Source organism: Wyeomyia smithii, chromosome 1, assembly GCF_029784165.1.
Source record: "Wyeomyia smithii strain HCP4-BCI-WySm-NY-G18 chromosome 1, ASM2978416v1, whole genome shotgun sequence".
Taxonomy (NCBI): Eukaryota; Metazoa; Arthropoda; class Insecta; order Diptera; family Culicidae; genus Wyeomyia; species Wyeomyia smithii.
Genome location: NC_073694.1, coordinates 137,752,111 through 137,775,064, shown reverse-complemented (window position 1 = coordinate 137,775,064; position 22,954 = coordinate 137,752,111). Strand labels below are relative to the sequence as shown.

At 39.0% G+C, this 22,954-nt stretch overlaps 1 long non-coding RNA gene across 1 annotated transcript; it reads left to right on the top strand.

The window, feature by feature from the left end:
* Positions 1–51: 51 nt before the first annotated feature.
* Positions 52–5,982, top strand: LOC129718345 (uncharacterized). The gene is made up of 3 exons (XR_008726877.1): positions 52–2,054; positions 2,114–5,517; positions 5,592–5,982. It is a non-coding gene; the product is annotated as an uncharacterized LOC129718345 (long non-coding RNA).
* The last annotated feature ends 16,972 nt before the right edge of the window (positions 5,983–22,954 follow it).

Here is a 22,954-nt window from a genome sequence, read left to right as displayed (position 1 = left end):
TAGCATGTCACATGTGAGATGTCACGTTTAACATTACATGTAACACAAGATATTACATATTACATAATATTTTACATGTTACATTATTCGTGTTACATTAAGTGTAACATGTTACAAATTACGTGTGCCATGTACAAAACAAGTGGCATGTTCCTTATCACATGTTATATGCTACATGTTACGTGTTACATGATAGTATTACATCGATTTATGTACATAGACCACTCTGTTCCGAAACAAAACGGCCATTCTGTTTCGGACGAATTTTCAACACGGAATAAATCAGCTTTAAAATTCGATTTTCCGATATTTTCTTAATCTCCCAACTTCAGCTTCTTGAGTAGATGCGGTTTATACAAAAAGCTCATTTTCGAAAAAAATGGTCTTTAGACCACTCTGTTCCGCAACGGCTCAAATGACAATGACAGCTCCTTTTGAGCTTATAGCAAAACTGGCAGTATGTGACGTACTCGAAAATAGCGAAAATCGCTCGAATCGAGCTGCACAATGCCACCCCAGGTTTTTTTTTAAATATTACTGAGTACAATTCGTGCCTTCCTGACAGAACCGCACCACTGGAAAGGACATCCCCTATCGTGAACTAACGAAAAAGTCGCGATTGAAGATGAGACCATGATAATTATTAGTCAAAATCTCGATCATGCAAGTGACAAATTTTAGGGACCTATTGCAAAAACTCGGACTCTTCTACGCAAAATTCATCAAACGGTAGGTTTATCAGGGTCTGCCACAAAAGATTATTAATATAATGGTCGCAGTGGCTCTTTTAGTCCCAATGCCCTTCAGGCATAAAAAAAGGGTTCATCAGAGCAACGAATAATTGTTTGCATGCTTTTGTTAGTGAAAGTTTCCAAAAAACAATCTTATCATGTCCCTTTTTTGAACCCATTTGTTCCGTTTTGATCCAGAGAAAATCTGGTCAGCCTACATCTGATCGAATATTTTTCACTGGGATTCCAGAGTTGCGCTCATCCACGTTGCTTGTTTGTACTGAATTAAGAAAATAAACTTCATTCGAATCGGAGTATCGGGTATACGTTTCTCATTTTCGCCCGAATCCATTTGACCGTATTGTTGATATGAAACATTACCAGGGTGGCGAAAAAGTTTTTATATAGCTTTTTATATCGGAAGCCTCGAAATCCACAAAAACCCGCGAAATGCGGCGAAAGTAATGAAAAACAGCAACATTGTATGTCAATCATAAAACATTTCGATTTAAAAACTGTGAAATTCATGAAAACAATTAACACGGGAACTTCGATGGCAACGAGAGGTTTTTTCCTACGCAACCAATAAGATGAAACAGTACTACTGCTCTCTTATAACGCGATTTTGTCGGTTTGAGTTGAATTGTTTTCGGACGTGTTTTATTCTCATATATTCAAACTACAGAATGTCTTTTAAAAGATTTGGATTTATTCGATGTTACTCTTTGAACTGCTAATGAGAGAATGAATGGGTCGTACAGAATTGATGCCAGCCAAACAGGTAGCGTTTTATCTCTTACATAGACGAGGGGTTATTGAATACCGAAACATCCTCCCTACTAAAACAACAAAAGCTATTCCAAACAATAGTCTTTATATCTAGCTGGAACACGAATTTCTCTTTTAGGTTTTGTATTAGATATCTTGTCAGACTTTTGTGAAACACGTGCACCTGCTTCAATAAAAGGTGATGTGGTAACACATGATGACAACTCTGTGAACGAACTCGACGGTATGGATGGCGATGCAATCACAGTAGGCTGCGGTGAAAATTTTCCGATTGACTGTCATTATTGTTCTCACTGTTGACGGGAGTTCTCTCACATTCGGATCTCTGTGTCACAGCTTCAAGTGAAGGAGTTCCTGACGGCGGAATTTGGTCGAGCGTACTGTTGAATTCTTTACGCGGCTTCAAATGCACCAAGCTTCGTCGATAGTCTACACCTTCCACATTTACTTGATAGGATCGGTCGTTAAAGCGGTTTGAAACTTTTCCAGGAGTCCGCTGTTTGGATTTTTCCGGATGTAATTGGACATACACAGGTGAGCCGATCTGCAAATCTGGTAATACACGAGTCCTTTTATCATAGTGATATTTGTAGGACTTTCGGTTCAGTTCTATTGCCGCAGGAACATCTCTGATAACGTTTGGAAATAGGCGCATTGCCGACGACGGTACTCCACAACGCGTAGAGCGCGAAAATAAACGAGCTGCTGCACTTGATCCAATCTTATTTGGAATATTCCTCCAATGCAGGAGTGCGTAACAAAAGTCAACTGATTCGTTTGCCTTTTTAAGCAACTGCTTTGCAATTTTCACGGCAGCCTCCGATTTACCGTTGGCTTGTTGATGAAGTTACCAGCTCACATAGGCGTAGCCAGAGGGGGGCAGGGGGGGGGGGCGTCCCCCCCCCCTAAATGTTGACATTGGTGCAGAATTATGTTTTCAATAACTCTAATAGCACAAAACGACATCTTTAGCCCATAGAAACATCTGTGTAAAGTATCAGCCAGATCAAAAACAATTGATTGAAATGCTTGCCCTATGTTGCGTGTAATTGCACAGGTTTTTCAGTTGATCCACCAAGGATATTGCAGCGGCAAAAGTACCTGGCAAATCTGCCTGCATCAACTAGCTTGGAGTATTGGAACCGACCTGTGACAATTCCTTACCTTGATTCTCTTGTAACCTCATTGGAAACACGGTTCGATGAAGATAGTGCACCTGCCTATGCGTTGTCCTTGCTGCATCCCGCTAACGTAATACGCATGTTGTTGGAAAAGATCAAGCACAAAACCGAAAATTTCGTAATTTTCTATGAAGTTGACAATTCTGTTGGAGAGGTGGAAGTTTTGTATTAACATTGCAGCAGTATGAGAGCAGACCGTAAGAACTTGGAAGAGTTGGATCTTATAGACCTGCTAGCTAAAGCCCGTTCTTTCTTCCCTGCGACTTAGAAAGCAGTTGAAATTGCACTTGGTCTACCATGGAAACATGCACGATTGAACGCTCGTTCAACACATTACGTCGGGTGAAAACCTGGCTGAGGTCAACAATATTTGAACAGTGGTTGAGTGCTTTCTGCTTGCTGAGTGTTCTTCGGCAGATGGCCAACAACAATCGTGAAAAGACACATGAACCGCTTCCGGGACGTTTGATGCCCGAAGATTTTATTGAGAATCTTGACTGTGCCTTCAATCTTCACGAGCTTGAGAAGATTTGACAGGATGTAGCTGAGATAGCAGCTGTGCGAATGGGAGTCCAGCTTCCAGAGAAGTAAACGTTCCTTCGCCGCATTATTCAGCTGGCCTGCATCGTTCTCGAAGAGGTGCTGGCAGCGGTTAAACAACAACGTCCGAACGTAACTCCGTTTTCTTCGTCGAAGACAAACTCGATGATATTCGAAGCGAGGGACTCCAAAATCTGCTCCGGGGTTTGATACTGACGCTGCTGCTGCTGAACCGCTATCCGCTGTAAAATTTGGGCCATCTTGTGAATCATCTCTTGAATTCCCGGTTGCAGCTGCTGATCAACTCTATCTTCTGCCATGTTCGTGGATTCTTGAGATCCTCGTCGCCAAAATAAAGAAGTAGTAGAGAATATCTATTTATATTCGAGGTTGGACAAAGAATAATCAAATTTTCCACTCTGGTGTCAAGGACAACTTTTCACTGGTTGCCTTGCCGTTACAATCACTAAAGACCAGCGATGGAAGAAAATCGTTTCTAGCGATTTTTGAATACATATATATCTCCTTTGTGATGCATTAACATCGCTGTCAGTGTGCGATATACATTTATTCTTCTCACATTTGCAAGCAGATCTATGTGTAAGACGAGTTACGAGGATTGCAAAGGAGCACCATGTATATAGTATCCCTGCTGGCGTCCTCTCTTTCGCTTCCTTCGCACTATTAACCTCTTCTCGTTCGTGCTAACAACAACATCTGTATCTAAATGTGCACAGCTGAGTATATGGAGTTAGTCGCAATATGTACATATGATGAACAAAGATCATTCATGATCATTCTGCCAATGATTGTGATTTTTGTCAAAAAAAGGTTAATATATCCGCAAAAAGTTCGGCAAGTTTTCGCAGTAGAGAATGGCGGTTTCAGATGCATCGCGGCGGAGAGATGCACTTACCGGCCACAAACTATAATCATTTCAAACTGCCATCGGCATCTCCGGGAGCAGCACCCCATTGAATTTAATATTTTAAATTTCGGAAAACGGCTGATGAAGATGACGAAGTAAAAAACCTTTTGCGCCGCAAAAGAATTAAACACGCTGGGCAACCGGATGAGTCCACGATAGTGAGAGTGCACCGGCGGAAAATTATTGGTGGGCTGATTAAACTATGTACACTAGGGTGCCAATCATCGTATGGAAACCGAACTATCACGCAAGGAGGGGGTACGTGAAATTTCGGTTTTAGATTTTTTTTTATGCCAAATGACCTAAAAACGCATGCAACGTCGAGAACTGGTGTCATCTAAAAAAAAATTTTTTTTTTTGCAAAAATCGACTCTTAAAACATTTAGAATTTATTCAATGAAATTGATCGCTAGTCTCTCGTAATAGCCTGTATAATGATATACACTATAACTAGCATCGAATACATTATGTTTCATTAGGGTGGCTCATTTATTCGGCATAGGGTGGTTCATAATATTGTGTAAAAATGAGTATGAAATGAAAAAAATCACTTTTCACTCAATACCAAGAGAAAAATTCCTGAAAATATAATATTTGTTACATCATTGTCCTTAGGGTGTAACGAGCACCTTGGAACTATTTATTTTCAAATGTGAATCTTACTAATGGTAAAGTTGATCACATATGTTTTCTTAGTTAATTTAGTTTGCATTACTCAAAATGCATGCTAGTGTTAATTTTATAATTTATACGCTTCAATATTTTTTTAAAAATAATCTGCTGTTGAGATTACCGCAACAGGCTCAAAAAGTAGTAATTGGCATAACATTTGACCAGAGCAATGAGTTCCCTTACGTTCGCTTACGTTGCTTTGCATGCATCGCTGGCGGTCGAAGAGTAGATTGACCCAGCCGAATAAGTCTATTGACCTATTGCGTCACTACGAGAGTTTCCTTTTTCTCTCTATCCTCGGGGATGGGATACTGGATGCTGGGTGGAAGATGCACGCTAGAAGAAGATGACTTTGCCGAAACTGCAACCTTCGGGTTTTAGCGTGGGCAATGATCCTCGCGAGACAGGTTCCGGTAACGAAGTTACCGTGGACGGTTGATCTGAGGGACCCCAATGCCTGATCTTTCATTCTTAGCTGACAAGTGCATGAGGCAGGATCAACCTGCATTTTAGAGTTCCGCGCGTGTACTAAGACAGGTGGTTTTTAAACCAGTGGTATCCCCTAATTAGTGTATTAAAGACAGTGTTTTTTCCTTAGATAGCCTTTTCCCGGTAAATAGCTAGGCAAATCAGTGCATGTGCGAAATAGGAGAAAGTGTGCAAAGTGAGCAAGGAGGTAAGAGCCAGATTCTTGCCGATGGTGGTAGATTATAAAACGGCACGTGCGGGCCACGTTTTTTCCCCCAACAGGATCGCTGCTAGTAATCATCCACTACACTTCCGTCAGCCCCAGCAGCATTCCTATGCAACACGAGCATCGTCAAACGTTTATGCCTGTACGGAACAGGCCAAAGGACCAATAATCGGCACCACTACCCTTGATGATCTCACCCGTCTAGTGATCGAAGCGCACGCTGTGCGCTGCCAGACAGCAGAGCAGACAACCGAGGAGACAATAGGCGAGACGACAGAGTGACAACCCCCGTTTTTGACCCAGCGTGGCGCTGGTAGCGTACCGAAAGGAATTCGGTAAAGGAGCACCCGCGTGGCGCGGAGCAACAAGTGAAGCCGCAGAGCAGCAGTAAGCAGGCATGGCGGCTACGCCATGGTAAAACCTCATGTAAGACCGGCTATGAGTGAGTACGCAAATTTATATATATATATATATATATATATATATATATATATATATATATATATATATATATATATATATATATATATATATATATATATATATATATATATATATATATATATATATATATATATTTATATATATATATTGTCCATGCGCATGCGACTAAGCTACGGCCGCGACCCTACGCAACCGCCGGTGAATATTACTGCCACCGCACCCGTACCCCTTTAATAGCACACTTAAAAGAGTTAGAATTTGAATGGGAAAAGGATAGGAGAAAGATGATTTAGATAAAACTAGGCCTAGTGAGAATAGTACCAAACTAATTGTAAAACCATTACACAATAAATGCCAAGACTTTAGTGTAATGAAAAATATCAACCTCGCAGTTTGAAATAAACTACATGTAGTTGGACAGCAGAAATCGGCTGTTTCTATGTAGAGGAAATACACTGTCCTGGTACATGAATTTATTTATTAATTTATTTCGTCAAGCAAATGTAGACTACAGTTATAATAATACAATGCTTTCTTATATTCTATACATTATTTCCAGTAGTTAGTCGTTTTTTTATTTGATTTCTGCCCATGGTGATGTCGATATTTTCGCAGTGCTGGTTATAGTGACGCATCATGCGATTTATTGGGCCATTTTTTGAGTAGTTTGTTCTGTGAGAATTTTCCGAAAATATTTTACGATTTCTTAATTGACGACTGGGTGCATAAAAATTTAGTTGTGATAATAATTGAGTAGATTGCACGCGTTGAGAAATAATGTCATTGATAAAATAAAGCATTGAAAGATCGCGGCGTTCTTTAAGTGCTTGTATGTCTATGAGCATGCAGCGTGCTTCATATGATGGCAAGGGAAATGATGTCCAATTTAGCTTACGAAGCGCGTACAAAAGAAATTGTTTTTGGACAGATTCAATGCGTTCTTCATGTGTGGCAATATAGGGATTCCATACAATGCTACAATATTCCAGAATTGGTCGGACGTATGTAATATATAATAGTTTGATTGTATATGGGTCTTGAAAATTGTGGCCGAAGCGTTTTATAAAGCCCAGCATACTATTTGCTTTGTTGATAATTGTATTATAATGTTCTATGAATGTGAGTTTGGAGTCTAAGATTACGTCATGAGTTAGGGGTTTCCGCTGGTTCAGGAGTACGATTAGTTTTCCGTTCTTCTTTTTTTGTTCTTTTGCTAGGGTGGCTGACTCCGAAATCAGTCCAGGATAGTTCTCGAATCAGCACGGATCAGACGGAGTCTGCGAGACTGGATTGGGCCAGTGATGAGAATTAACCCTCTACTGGTTTGTTTCTGCGATATCAAGTACCGCGTTTAAGGGCACTAGATTTGCAGCGTAGGCAAGTCATCTGACGCGCTTCTGTTGCGGAGTATAGCGAGTCATTGTAAGGTCAGCGGACAGCTTCCCTTCCCGAAACGGGATAAAAAGAACCTCCCCTTGGAAGGTCTCAGGCTGGGCAATCACATCTCGGCGGGTGGTCTCTCTTAGGAGAGTGGCGCATTTAAGCCACCCGCTTATCATCGGGGAGCGATTCGGCCGACCAGTTACAAGGGTGGCAATGTTGAATTGGAAAAAAAAAACATGTAAAATGGCAAGATATTACGAAACAAATTTACAAAATGTTTCGAAAAACCAGTCTGTGCAAAAAAAAACTATCTCAATCCAAAATTAAGATTGTGTCTCGCGAAAAATGTTGAATGCTTTCATGTCATTTGCAAAATCACACACTTTGAATATTTAAAAAATGTTTTCGATTCCAAATGTCTTAAAAGTACATGAAACGGTGGAAACTGATGAAATGTTTATTTTTATTTTGTTTGAAAAATCTACACTTGTACTTGTTTTTACGAATGTTGTACCAGACAATTTATTCGTTTTATTTACCACAATAATTTCTTTTGCCAACACTTGATCGAACACACAGTGCTCTGGCTTATATTCTCGGACAATAGACTGTATTGATGTTATTCAGTGATAATGAGAGTGTAGGGATCTCAATCAGATACAGAACACAATTGACTCGTTGTTTCTGGGTTTGCGTCGTCTTGACAGTTCGACCATACATTTTCTGTCAAGTTTACATCATCAGAACGTGAACGTGCCCATTGGCTGAAACTTTACATAGACGTTTTTATAGGCAAAAGATGCCATTTTGTGCTATTGGTTTAATTTATTGAAACACAACTCATCTTTGAAAAGCTATTGAAAAATGCTATTTCGGATAGGTATTGATGATTACAAATATTTTTAGAGCCAACACGGTTCGTTTGAGCGGTGTGACGTCTTCGGCAAAGTTGTTTTGTCTTCCAAAAAAAAAAAAAATATACACTCTAAAAACATATTATTGATTTAAAAAAAAAATTGAAAGAAAGTTAAAAATTAATTATACAAAACAGCACACTTTAACAAAACGATTTTTTTTATAAAAACTACGAAAGATTACCTGAGCAACGAAACCGGTCATGGAGGAATCAGAAAAAAATGTTATTTTTTTAATTTAGTTTTTTTTCACAAGGGTACATCTTTTTTGGAAGAACAAAGTTACTATTTATAACTCAGTCAGATACACTATGACAATCAAATAAACCTTTTTGACTGTACACATATTCTTAATTCCTCATACAGTGCTCTATTGGAAATTAAAAATATGTCTACAGTCGAAACGGTTTGTTTGATTGACATAGTGTCTTCGGCAAAGTTGTAGATAATATTTTGTCCTTCCAAAAGAAAAAAAATCCTTTAAAAAAAATAATTGAAAGGATTTTTTTTTTTCAATTTCTAAAAGATCGAATTGTTTTTATTGTTTTGGTAATCTTTTGTAGGTTTTATTAAAAAAGAAAAAAAAACAAATTTAAAAAGAAATGAGCTCATTTGAATAATCAATTTTTAATTTTTCTTCTAACTTTTTTTTCAATAAATAATTTTTTTAATCGTAATTTTTTTGGAAAGACAGAAGTATTATCTACAATTTTGTCGAAAACGTCACACCAATCAAACGAATCGAAGTGCTTTTTCAATTTTATACTCATTTTTCACAATATTATGATCCACCCTAATGAAACATAATGTATTCGATGCTAGTTATAGTGTATATCATTATACAGGCTATTACGAGAGACTAGCGATCAATTTCATTGAATAAATTCTAAATATTTTAAACTCCGCCTTCCACACTGATAAAACGACTCCCTGAGTCCCAGAGTCGAAAAAGAATTTTTTTTTCAGATGACACCAATTCTCGACGTTTCATGCGTTTTTAAGTCATTTGGCATCGAAAATTTTTTTTTTCAAAAACCGAAATTTCACGTACCCCCTCCTTTGGTGATTTTTCGGTTTTCAAAAAGGCCAAACTTCAATCGCTTTGCGCCACCCCATTTTAAGTCTGATTGAACTGAAATTTTGCACAGAGTGTTTTTTTGAGCAGATGAACATTTTGCATAGATTTTTTTTTAAACCCGAAATGACCATATTGGCTGGCACCCTATTATAATCGATATCTCCATGATCGGACAGTTCTCAATGTTTAGGTAATCTTTCGTTGTTTTTATAAAATAATATGGATTTAAAAAAAAATAGCTTGTTTAGATAATTAATTTTTAATTTCACTTTTGAATCTCTTAAAAAAATTGTTTTAGAGTGTATTTTTTTTTAAAGCTGAAATTATTATCTACGTCATTGCCGAAGACCTCACACCGATCAAACGAACCGGTTCGACTATAAAAATATTTGCAATGGTCGACTCAATTGATTGCCCGTTTTTGTGATGGAATTGCTCTGATATGTAACATGATGGTACAACATCGACGTGTTATATTACAAATTACGTAACGTTAAAAATCTAGATTTCAGACCCCCTCCTCCTCCTCCTATGTAACGATAGGTAGCGTTCGACATGATCCCCCCCCCCCTAAAATTACGTAACACTAATCAGTCTGACCCGCCTCCGAAATTTTCAATTTCGAGCAAACATGATAGTTACGTAACTGTCTGTAATACCCCCCCCCCCCCTTCTGCGTAACAATAAAGCCTGTAGTACACTCTTTGTCTAATGGTCAAATATTTGACCTTCTGACATAATGGTCAAATTTATTTGACATCATGGTTGTTGTTTGCCCGTGTTTGCCCCATGTTAAAATTGGAGAGTGACAAATAATTATCTTTGACCAAATTTTTATCTGTCAAAAAGTGCCAAATATTTGACGCTTGGTCAAAGAGTGTAATACAGGCTTAAGTAACACAGTGATTCTTTGTGAAAAAGAGTAAATCCGAAAGGAAACGAACGAAACGTACCCTGAAACTTATTGTTGCTAGAAAAGAATTATTGTTATGTTTACTAAAAATCTTAGTTCAATACGACTAAAAAGAAATTAGTTTTAGGAGATAGGATCAAGCATTTGAATGTCTACTAATTAGCACGCGAAGATGACTATTGCGTTTATTTCGCGTCTACGACCCACGATCAATCACGCAAATTGTGCCAACCTTGCGTTTTTTTAATTTATTTATACCAGTTAGCCACCTCCTCTCTCTCCCCTCTTAGCACTACGTCTCAAATTAATATGAGGAAAATGTTCGACATAACCGCAAGCCCAACGTAATTGAATAATAGCAAAGTTTGATACCTATTAATTTTTGTGTTACCTGCTTAAGCAGCCTTTTTTTAATGAATAAAACAAAAAAATATTATATATCATATTTCAGACTACTCCAGTAGTTTTTCATTAATTTGTGTAGCAAACCTGCCGGAAACAATCGTTGCCCAAGTTGTCCGGTGGCCTAAAATAACTCTCCCTCCCGCCGTAACCGCACCACATCATTGCTACTGCGTCACTGTGATACGAAGGGGACAAGTCAAGTTTATTATTCTCTTTTGCTATCGTTTTTCCTCGTGTGACGAGCCACGTACGGAGAAAAAAACACAACGAGTTGCGCGGATCACTCTCTTCTAAGAGCTGTATATAGTCTAGTTATGTATTTATTATTTCCGAGTGAGCAATGCATCAACATTTTGTTACGTACTGAGGGGATTCAAGTTTATTCATTACTTGAACACATCGCAATCTGTACAGTTTAGGATAAAACGACAATCGTATCATAATCGTTTCGTTTCCTAGTTACTAGTCTTTAGTAAAGACTAGTATTTATTTGTATTTTTCAAAACACACTAAAGTTGCTTTTTACGCGGGGGATACGTGCCGCGTAAAAAAACTCGTAAATTCCGGAATCCGTGTAAAAAAAAAAAAACGCGTCAATTTCTAAATCCGCGTAAAAACTGGAATCCACGTAAAAAAAAGCCGCGTAAAAATAACCGCATAAAAGCGACCTGAGTGTACCTTTTTTTACTTCTAAAATGTTAAAGAGCTGCGTGATGCGTAACCGATGATTCCGTCTGATTGGTAGACAGCAACACCAAGACCGAAACAGCTGGCATCGCACTCGATGATTAATGGCTCATGGACGTTGTAATACCGTAAGGATCGTATGTCTGCTACCAGTGACTTTACTGTATTGAACTCTCCTCCTTCACTGAAGTCCATTACCATGGTACTGTCTCAGAGATTAGTTTGCGAAGATGTGTGAGGTTGGCACTTAGATTTCGAATGAAGCGACTCAACTAGTTGACCATGCCAACAAAACGATGCACTTCTTTTCGATTAGTAGGAGTAGGGTACTCACGAATTGTTGAAATTTTGTTCTTATCGGCTCTTATTCCTTCATCAGTCAGAACGTGTCCATAAAATTCTACGGAAGTTCTGCATAATCGAAGCTTTGATCGGTTTAGTTTAATATTATGCTTCTTTAATCGTATCAGAAGATTTCCCAAGCAGCGGTTATGATTGGCTAACGCTTCTTTTAAATTGTCCCCAACACCATAAACTAACAAGTCGTCTGCTATGCATTCTACGCCTTTTAGGCCCTCGATTGCTTCCTGTAATTTCATTTCAGTCAGAACGTGTCCATAAAATTCTACGGAAGTTCTGCATAATCGAAGCTTTGATCGGTTTAGTTTAATATTATGCTTCTTTAATCGTATCAGAAGATTTTCCAAGCAGCGGTTATGATTGGCTAACGCTTCTTTTAAATTGTCCCCAACATCATAAACTAACAAGTCGTCTGCTATGCATTCTACGCCTTTTAGGCCCTCAATTGCTTCCTGTAATTTCATTTGAAATATTTCTGGGGCAGGAGCGATTCCGAATGGTAGTCGAGTCCATCGATAACGACCAAACGGGGTCCAAAAGGTTGTGAGCTTAATACTTGCTTCGTCGAGTACTACGTGCCAAAATCCTTTTTTAGCGTCGACTGTTGAAAAAACCTTTGCCTTGCCTAGTTCGGGGAGTATTTCATCCAAAGTGACGAATTGTAAACTCGGTCTTTTTAACGCCTTGTTTAGGGGGATTGGGTCTAAACAAATTCTGATGTTGGATGAGTTTGGGTCGCGTTGCACAAGTACTATGTTACTCACCCAATCAGTATAAGCGGTTTCCTTAACAACTACACCATCTTTTTCCAAAGAAGCGAGTTCAGCCCTGAGCTTATCTCTCATAGCGATCGGTACGCGACGTGGTGGTTGTATTGTCGCACGAACGTTACAGTCTACTTCAAGAGAAACTTCTCCAGACATTTTTCCATAGCCGTTAAATATGTCTGCATGGGCTTCGACTATCTTCTGAGTTTGAACACGGTACACATTGAGAAGATTTTCAGTTGAGTCCGTTGGCTTGTTCCCGCCGAACGATACAGTTTTACAAAATTTTACGAAACCGAGGATTCGAGATGCCTTAGCTGACAGTGAAGGGCGATGTTCACCTTCTACTATTTGGAGAACTAGCGAGTATCTTTTGCCTTTGCGGCGACATGGAATTGTTATCTGCCCAAGAACGTTGATGTTATTGCCACCGAAACTTTGAAGGCGGAGTTTCGTCGGAAGCATCTGCGGTGGTACTTCTCCGCTGAGTTTAGTAAGACACTCACGACCAATTAGGCTAGTGTAGGCAGCTGTATCTAACTCACACTTTATTTATTTCCATGTATCACCGAACTTCATATCTAGTTCTGCTAGTACACTTCCACCTTTTTCTGTATTGTCAACAATTTTTTCGATTTCTATTTTTTCGCTTTCTTCGGAAGATGAATTATTTTGGGACAACTCTTCATCTGACTCACTCGACTCGCCGTTTATTTCTTTCACTCTCTTCCTGTTTTTTGTATTCTGATTGCGGTTTTACTTTGCACACCTTCTCGAAGTGGTTTTTTCCCTTACACTTATGACATCGTTTTCCTAGCGCAGGACACAACCCCCTTTTAAAAACTCGTGTCGGTCTCCACAAAATTTACAACGAAGTGATCTTGGATTTCGGTTTATAATGGTGCTTATTACGGGAGTCACTTCACGGTGAAATATATTTCACTCTCACGCTCATTTCACTTTTTTAGATCTATTCCCGATTTCACCTCAAGTGAGGTGACAAAAATCACCTCCGTGGAGTGAGATTGACAGTGAAGTGAAATTGAGAATAGGACAAGTGAAATGAGATTGTTTCTCAGCTCAAAAATGTCTAAGGTGCTTATTACGGGAGTCACTTCACGGTGAAATTAGAGTGAAGTGAACAAAATCCTATTACGGGACTCACGTAAGTGAGAAAAACGTCGCAAAGTGACATCTGCTGGGAATCTGGGTTATTATGAGTGTCATATCAGTGAAGTGAGAACGGAAAAAGTGACGTTTCGCGTGGAATTATTTCACGGCCATTTTGAACGGTGAAATGATTCCACGAAGATGCCATAAGTCTTAAAGTTGATTGATTTGTGATCTAATGGTAAATATTGGATTTATCCTTTAGTAACGAAACGAATCAGAATTTGATCCGTGCCTGAAAGCGGTCAAATTTTCATTTTTCTGCCTGATGAAAAAAATGCAAACTAGTTCAGGAAATTTTCGATACCGAGAAAAACATTTTTTGTGATGCCGAATGTCTTAGAAATGCAGAACACGTCAAGATCTGGTTTTATCTAAAAAACGGAAAAAACGACTTTCTGGGACTTAGAGATTTTTGAGCTGGGAAACAATCTCATTTCACTAGTCCTATTCTCAATTTCACTTCACTGTCAATCTCACTCCACGGAGGTGATTTTTGTCACCTCACTTGAGGTGGAATCGGGAATAGGTCTTAAAAAAATAAAGTGAGTGTGAGAGTGAAATATATTTCACCGTGAAGTGACTCCCGTAATAAGCACCTAAGGTGCTTATTACGGGAGTCACTTCACGGTGAAATCAGAGTGAAGTGAACAAAATCCTATTACGGGACTCACGTTAGTGAGAAAAACGTCGCAAAGTGACATCTGCCGCGGAATCTGGGTTATTATGGGTGTCATATCAGTGAAGTGAGAACGGAAAAAGCGACGTTTCGCGTGGAATTATTTCACGACCATTTTGAACGGTGAAATGATTCCACGTAGATGCCATAAGTCTTAAAGTTGATTGATTTGTGATCTAATGGTAAATATTGGATTTATTCTTCAGTAACGAAACGAATCAGAATTTGATCCGTGCCTTAAAGCGGTAACATTTTCAGTTTTTTGCCCGATTAAAAAAATGCAAACTAGTTCAGGAAATTTTCGATACCGAAAAAAACATTTTTTTTTTATGCAGAATGTCTTAGAAATGCAAAACACGTCAAGATCTGGTGTTATCTAAAAAAAAAACAAAAAAACACTTTCTGGGACTTAGAGATTTTTGATTTTTTACTTCTCCGCTGAGTTTAGTAAGACACTCACGACCAATTAGGCTAGTGTTGGCAGCTGTATCTAACTCACACTTTATTGATTTCCATGTATCACCGAACTTCATATCTAGTTCTGCTAGTACACTTCCACCTTTTTCTGTATTGTCAACAATTTTTCCGATTTCTATTTCTTCGCTTTCTTCGGAAGATGAATTATTTTGGGACAACTCTTCATCAGACTCACTCGACTCGCCGTTTATTTCTTTCACTCTCTTCCTGTTTTTTGTATTCTGATTGCGGTTTACTTTGCTCACCTTCTAGAAGTGGTTTTTTCCCTTACACTTATGACATCGTTTTCCTAGCGCAGGACACAACCCTTTTGAAAACTCGTGTCGGTCTCTACAAAATTTACAACGAAGTGATCTTGGATTTCGTTTTATAATGGTGCTTATTACGGGAGTCACTTCACGGTGAAATATATTTCACTCTCACGCTCACTTCACTTTTTTAGACATATTCCCGATTTCACCTCAAGTGAGGTGACAAAAATCACCTCCGTGGAGTGAGATTGACAGTGAAGTGAAATTGAGACACTTCACGGTGAAATCAGAGTGAAGTGAACAAAATCCTATTACGGGACTCACGTGAGTGAGAAAAACGTCGCAAAGTGACATCTGCCGCGGAATCTGGGTTATTATGGGTGTCATATCAGTGAAGTGAGAACGGAAAAAGCGACGTTTCGCGTGGATTTATTTCACGGCCATTTTGAACGGTGAAATGATTCCACGTAGATGCCATAAGTCTTAAAGTTGATTGATTTGTGATCTAATGGTAAATACTAGATTTATTCTTCAGTAAGAAACGAATCAGAATTTGATCCGTGCCTGAAAGCGGTAACATTTTCAGTTTTTTGCCCGATTTAAAAAATGCAAACTAGTTCAGGAAATTTTCGATACCGAAAAAAACATTTTTTTTTGATGCAGAATGTCTTAGAAATGCAAAACACGTCAAGATCTTCGCGATCACTTCGCGACGTATTTCTCACTTACGTGAGTCCTGTAATAGGATTTTGTTCACTTCACTTTGATTTCACTGTGAAGTGACTCCGTAATAAGCACCAATTTTGTTCACTTCAGGCTTTATCGCAAGGCCTAATTCTAACGATCGTTTTTCTGCTATTTCCTCTGCTCGGCACGTGTCGATTGCCTTATTAATAGTTATATCGGTTATCGTGAGCATTTTTGTGCGCAGTTGGGACCATTTATTAGCGATTACCAGAGTTGGCATTTCGCACAGGCGATCCACTAACGTGCAAGAATCGTACGAACAAAGAGGAGACAGAGCATAGCTCACCACACCGAGAAAGAGACTCTTTATTTCTTTTAGTGACAAATATGCCGCACGAGAGTGTGCGCTAGTGCTTGATAGACAAAGTGCGAGTGCGTTACATTCTCTTCCAAAAAGTTGCTCTCTTGCGCTCTCGTCTACATTCACCCGTGCGTGGCGCTGTAGCGTACACTGGTGCGAAGAAACATCAGTTGTTAAGCCTGTAGTACACTCTTTGTCTAATGGTCAAATATTTGACCTTATGACATAATGGTCAAATTTATTTGACATCATGGTTGTTGTTTGCCCCATGTTAAAATTGGAGAGTGACAAACAATTGTCTTTGACCGAATTTTTATCTGTCAAAAAGGGACAAATATTTGACGCTTGGTCAAAGAGTGTAATACAGGCTTTAGTCTCTATCGGGTACGTCATACAGATTTGACCAGATTGCAGCAATTTTTGTTTAACGCGTTCCAGCGCCAGTCAAAAAATGAACCGATGTGAAGAACACTTGTGTCATGACATGGGCGTAGGCAGGATTTGGATCATGGGGGCAAGCTTTTCAAAATTGTAAAATGGAAGTTATTATTTAAAAAATGAATGATCGATGTACTCAATTCGCTCTTTACGCGGAAGATACGTGACGCAAAAAACTCCGCGTACAACAAACGCGTAAATCCAGAATAAATAAAGGGCCCTAATTTGAAATACCCGTGAACAAATCGACTAAAGTGTACTAGTACCTACTTAGTGATTCAAAGCTTATTTTCTTTTTTGTACGTAAGAGACGTAATAAGTCGTGTGCGCCGCCGCCATAGGTGATTCTAAATCGGTGCTCCGCCAAGGATATTTTTCGACGCCAATGACTGTGGATGCTAGTTTTCTGTTCATTCTTGTCAATTTTACTGGTGGTTTGTGAAAATTACCAAGTACATATTATACCTATGCTAGTGTTATTCATAAAAATTTTAATGTGGCATAAGTGGAATAAGACATTTCAAATTGGTTTACAACGAATATGAAATATTTGATTTATTTCTCACTCTAATCCAATCGCTAAAAAGTATATTTGTATGGCAGGTTCTACTAGATATTGATTCGATAGCCTGTTGATTACAACAACATAAAATTCAATTGCTTAAAAATGTTTGCAAAATGTTTTCCTCGTAGTAAAGTCTCTTTCTGAACATACTCATTCAGAGCACGAACAAAGAATGGAAAAGCGGAAACGGAAACGGATTCAATCGGGAGAAGAAAAATGAACATTTTCTCAGAGCAAAATTGTCTTTAGTTACAAAATAGTGTGAAATCGAAAATAATTTTTGCCAGCCAACGTTTATAAGTTATATCTCAATAACAATGTCAGTCGAGATTCGAGCATACGATGACTTGCTCGATTTCCGGTTTCTGGAATAGATTCAAAAATGGCTGAATACCAGGCCTAGAGACCGGAAATCAATTTACAAGCCATTTTGAAATTCACGGTGGTAACTTCCGGGTCGTCTGATGTCGTTTTGAGGTCTCTAGACAGCATCCCTATTCCGATAGTATCTATATTACGTGATATTTGGTCGATTTTAGCTGTTTTCCGGATACCGGAAGTGACCACAATAAATTTCAAATGGCGTCCGATTCTGGAAAAACTCATATTCGATGGTATTCGGCCAATTTTAGTTTCCTTCCAGATACCGGAAGCCGCCATTTTGGAATTTCATAATGGCGTCGGGGGTCGTTATACTGCCTCTAGATTTCACCCCGTATCAAAAATACCCATATTGGATGGTATGTGACGTTGTATTTTCTAATTGTTTTTATGGCCACCAAAAGTCCCGGTGGAATCCGTTTCGTATGACTATTTTGAGAGCATATCTCCATAACACCCAAAACCATAAATATGTCTTGTGAATATAGTTTTATAAACTTTGAACCAATAGTAGTAAGATTCCGTTCAAATATTTATAAAATTTCTCCGCTTCGGAACATATCCCCGAAAAACCGAATTTCCAGCAATGAGAATATTCTTCCAGAATAAAACTATGAAATTTCGTCTGTGAAACCAAAAATGGTATTCGGGTACCCCGTCGAGCACATAACGGTTAAAGAAATATTTATATATTAAAAATATTAAATACGAGGTTGGCTTTGCGAAAATAATCTGCCAAAACATGTCTATTTTGTGATTTTAATTAAGTTAGACTAGGCTGTTTTTTTTCACGAATACATTGCTTATGTCTCATTTCTAGTCTCTGTTAACGGTAATGTTCATTTGAACTTCTCCTGGTACATCCGAGAAAAGCATGTATTGAAAAAAAAAAAACACCATTTTAGAAAAGGTGAAAATCAAGGAATTTCATTTTTGAAGTTGACAAGACACCAGGATTCATGTCTGCTATTACGGCGCGTAAAATGCTAAATAAGAATGTTTTTAGTGAAAAATTATCAACCGGCAATAATGAATTCATTAGTCTGAAATTTCCGTGCAGCTAGCTCTTCAACGCTAGAAATCTCACTGGAGCGCGCGCGTCGGTGAGTTTATCTTCATTCGCCTCGGTGAATTTGGGAGTAGTTTTCTACGCTGTAGCGCAGCCCAGCGTTGAGAGCTTTTATTTGTTTTTTTTTCACACTCATTGTCGCGCACATACGCGGAAAGCGTGGTGAGCACGGACAAAAGAGAAGCGCTCTCGTTACAGTTCGAAGAGTGTGAGGTGAAATTGGAATTTCTCTTTACCGCACAGAGGATACGGACAACTCTGGCGGTTACGTCTTTGTACGTTAAAAACTCTTCTTCCATTACTCACAATTTTGCGATTTTAGCTAACATTTTAAGCAGTATTCGAGTGAACCTTTATTACACAAATCAATTCGATTACGACACGTGGTCAACAGTGGACGCGAAAAGGAGTTGTCTCATGTGCTATAGTTTTCGAGTACAAATACCGTGTAAAAAGCGAAAAATTGACTCGCAATACAGAGAAAAGAAGAGCTTGTGTTTGAGTTAAGCGAAAAGACTGAGGAGAGGAATAAATACCGCGTATTGACTAGACCAACAGGCACTACTCGGAAGTGAGGTTATGGAAGAAGAAGAAAAACCACCGGATCCCGGTGGAAAATCGATAATAAATATAGAGCGAGAAGTGTTCGAGTATACGATAAAGGACAGTGCTCCATACCGTGTGATGTTTGTCCCACGAGAAAGCAACCGGGAAGTGAAAATAAATAGATACTCGCTCGGATCAAAGCTACGCGCGATGGAAGCATTTAAGAGACACATAGTAGATATGAAAATGTCCAGCAAAAACAAAATTCTAGTGTTCCTGAACAGCTATCTGCGAGCTAACCAGCTAGTAGAAACGACCAATAAAGAAGGAGGAGTATATACAGCATTTATTCCGAAGCACTTGGTCTGCATAACCGGGGTGATCGCTGGTATCCCAGTAGATATCCCGATCGAACAAATCAAAAATGATCTAGAAAGTGACGTGCCTATCGTGGGAGTTTATCGTCTAAATAGATACGAGGGTAATGAGCGCGTTCCATCCACCAGAGTTTCGATTACATTCAGAGCGAGTCAACTACCGGAAAGCATCAGGCTATTTTGTTGCGTCACAAGGGTTCAAACCTTTCAACGAAAGGTGATTCACTGTACCAACTGTTTACGATTTAATCACCGCGGTAAGGACTGCAAGGGAGCAAGAAGATGTGGCCGGTGTACCGAACGGCACGAAACAAACGAAGAATGTGAACAGTGTCAACAAACCGTAAAATGTATTCACTGTAAAGCAAATACACACATGACAGGAAGCGATTCTTGTTCGATCAAGAAAAAAGAACAACAGATCAAAGCGATAATGTCCAAAACCAACTACACATACGTAGAAGCAAGAGAAATGGTAGCGACACCAAATACCAACTACTACGAACCTCTCAACAACCTTCAGGATTTTCCGACGGTGGCAGAAGCAGCTGCTTATAGTAGCAACTTGAATCAGCAATGGCAAAAGACCAATGCTCCACGTGTACCGGTAACAGCAGCGGTAAAAACATATACAGAGAAGAAGCCCAATAACCAACAAAAGAGACGGCGTTCCATACCAACGAAAACAATCAACAAATGGACAACGAGATGATTTCGTATGCACAGACGAAGAGGCATCCTCGTCAGGAATGTCAAAGAACACGAAACAAGTTAATGGAACATGATTGAAAAACCCATTCAAAGTGGAATCGTATGATCGAAGAAGCTGTTAGAAAGGCGGAAATTAGTGCAGGAAACAAATATCAGTCAGCGATAATGAGCTTCTATTCGGAAATAATCGAAGAAGTAAACATGGATGAAGAAGTGGGAGAAAAAATTAAACAATGTGTTAAGAAACATTTTAATCTAAGCAATCAATAGTGTAATTTGAAAAAAAATACAGCAAGTGTGAATAGTCAAACAAAATATAACAAGGAAAATGGCAGGAAAAATTAAAATATTGCAGTGTAACATACAAAGTGTAAACAAACATAAAGAAGAACTACAGAGAGTCATGATGGAAGAAGATTATTCCATAGCGTTGCTATCGGAGACGTGGACACAACAGACCTCTGAAAAAGTCAACAATATAGAATGTCGAGTTACCACAGCGTCCTGCAATCCAGAGAAGATGGATACGGGGGCGCAGCTATATACCTGACAAATTCACTTAATTTCAAACAGATTAATCTACCGGCTTTGACAAGAAACACGCAAGCAGTTGCCGTGCACATACTTAGTGTCGATTTAGTGATTGCTTCCGTATATAGTAGCCCGGCATCGCTTTTCAACGAATTCGAAGATGATATCAACCGTGTTTTTGACGCATTGAAAAGCCACAAAAAAGTGCTCATAGGTGGAGACTGGAATGCTCACCATGCAGAATGGGGAGATGATAAAAATGACCGAAAAGGAAGTATTCTGATGGAGTTAGTTAACGACTACAATTTGCTGATACTGAATGATGGTTCAAACACTTTCATCCCAATTCAGCTAGATAAAAGAGCCACAATAGATACATCTATGTGCTCCCCGGAACTCTACGGGGAAGTTGGATGGCATGTTCTGGACTTCGGAGTTGGCAGTCACCACTTGGAAATCCAGATCACTTTGGATAGAACTACTGGTAAAAACGAACAACGATGGATCTACAACAAAAAACCAATAGAGGAACATCTTGGCGAACTGGACGCGTCAAAAGTGGAAAATGTTAAAGAACTACGCGAACAAGTTGGGAAAGCATGTAAAGCTAGCAGAAAAAGAAATAAGTATACACCAAAATATTGGCGGAGTCCCACTGTAGAAGAAGCTTGGTTAAGAAAACGTGAAGCGAGAAAGATATTCAATAGGACGTCTAGTATAGAAAATCTGATAAGGTTTAAGAAAGAGGCTGCTATTTTCCAACGTCGAAAAAAAGAAGAAAAACAACGCAAATGGGAGGAGTTTGTAGACCAAATCAATCCCTACGCCAGCTCAAAAGAGCTGTGGACATTGGTAGGAAAAGTAACTGGTAAAAGATACCTTCGGAAAGAAAACAACTTGCTACTAGACGATATAGAAATGGCGGAGAGATTTCTGGATATACATTTCGGCCCGAATAACGAAATAGACGAAGCCATACCAAGAGGGACATTTGCAAATAGCAATATTTTGGACAGGGCGAAATGGTCAGAAATAATAGCTTCCAAAAAAACTATGTCAGCCCCAGGAGAGGATAGAATAAGCTATGAAATGCTCCGGCAGCTGAGTCCAGCTGTTGTGGACAACATTCTGTCAGATCTGAACGAGCAATGCCGCAGAGGCTATCCTGATGAGCAATTGAAACTAATAAAAGTTATAGCGATTCCGAAAACAGGGAAAGATCAATCCAAGATTGAAGGAAAACGACCAATTTCATTGGTACAGACATGCACCAAAGTGATTAATACTGCGGTACTAGAGAAACTAAAAATTCATCTGGAACACAAAGATATTATCCCGGAAAAGTCGTTTGGTTTCGAACCGGACTGTCCACTAACACGTGTGTATCCTACGTTGTGAACAAGATTAAATCAAACAAACGTAATGGAAAAATAACAGCAGCCATTTTCGTTGACTTTAGCAATGCCTTTTGCAATGTCAATGTGACGAAGTTGGAAGAAATCATGGAGAATAAAAGTATACCCGCAGAGATCATAACATGGGTAGGAGCTTTCCTCAAAAACCGCAAAATCATTTTCCAAATGAACGATAGGACCTTAAGCAGAACGATAAGCGTAGGAATACCACAAGGGGAAGTCATGTCTCCCACCCTCTTCAATATTTTCACGATCGGGTTACATGGAATACAATTAGAAGGAGTGGAACTCGTCCAATTTGCAGACGATTTCGGTATTTTGACGACAGGTGACAATATACAGGACCTTAGCGAGAAAGGTCAAAATTATCTTGACGAATTCGCTAACATGGCGCAAGAGCTGGGATTAAAAATAAATCCGACAAAAACAAAGGCACTGCTTTTCCAGCTAGGAAACAAAACCTTACCGTATACAATTGGGGGAACTACTATCGAAACAGTAACATCACATAAATATCTGGGAGTAGTACTAGATAGAAACCTATCATTTGGAGGACATATTAGAGAGCTCAGGTGTAAACTAAATGACAGACTCAACATGATTAAAGTCATAAGTGGAATGAAAAAAGGAGGACACCCACAAACGATGCTTAACATCCATAAAGCACTGATTCGAAGTACCATGGAATACGGGTCAACAATTCATAGCAATGCGGCGAAAACTAATAAAAAAATACTGGAAGTGATTAACAACCAAAGTTTACGGAAGGCTACAGGGTGCACCAAAACTACACCCCTCAACACTTTGTTG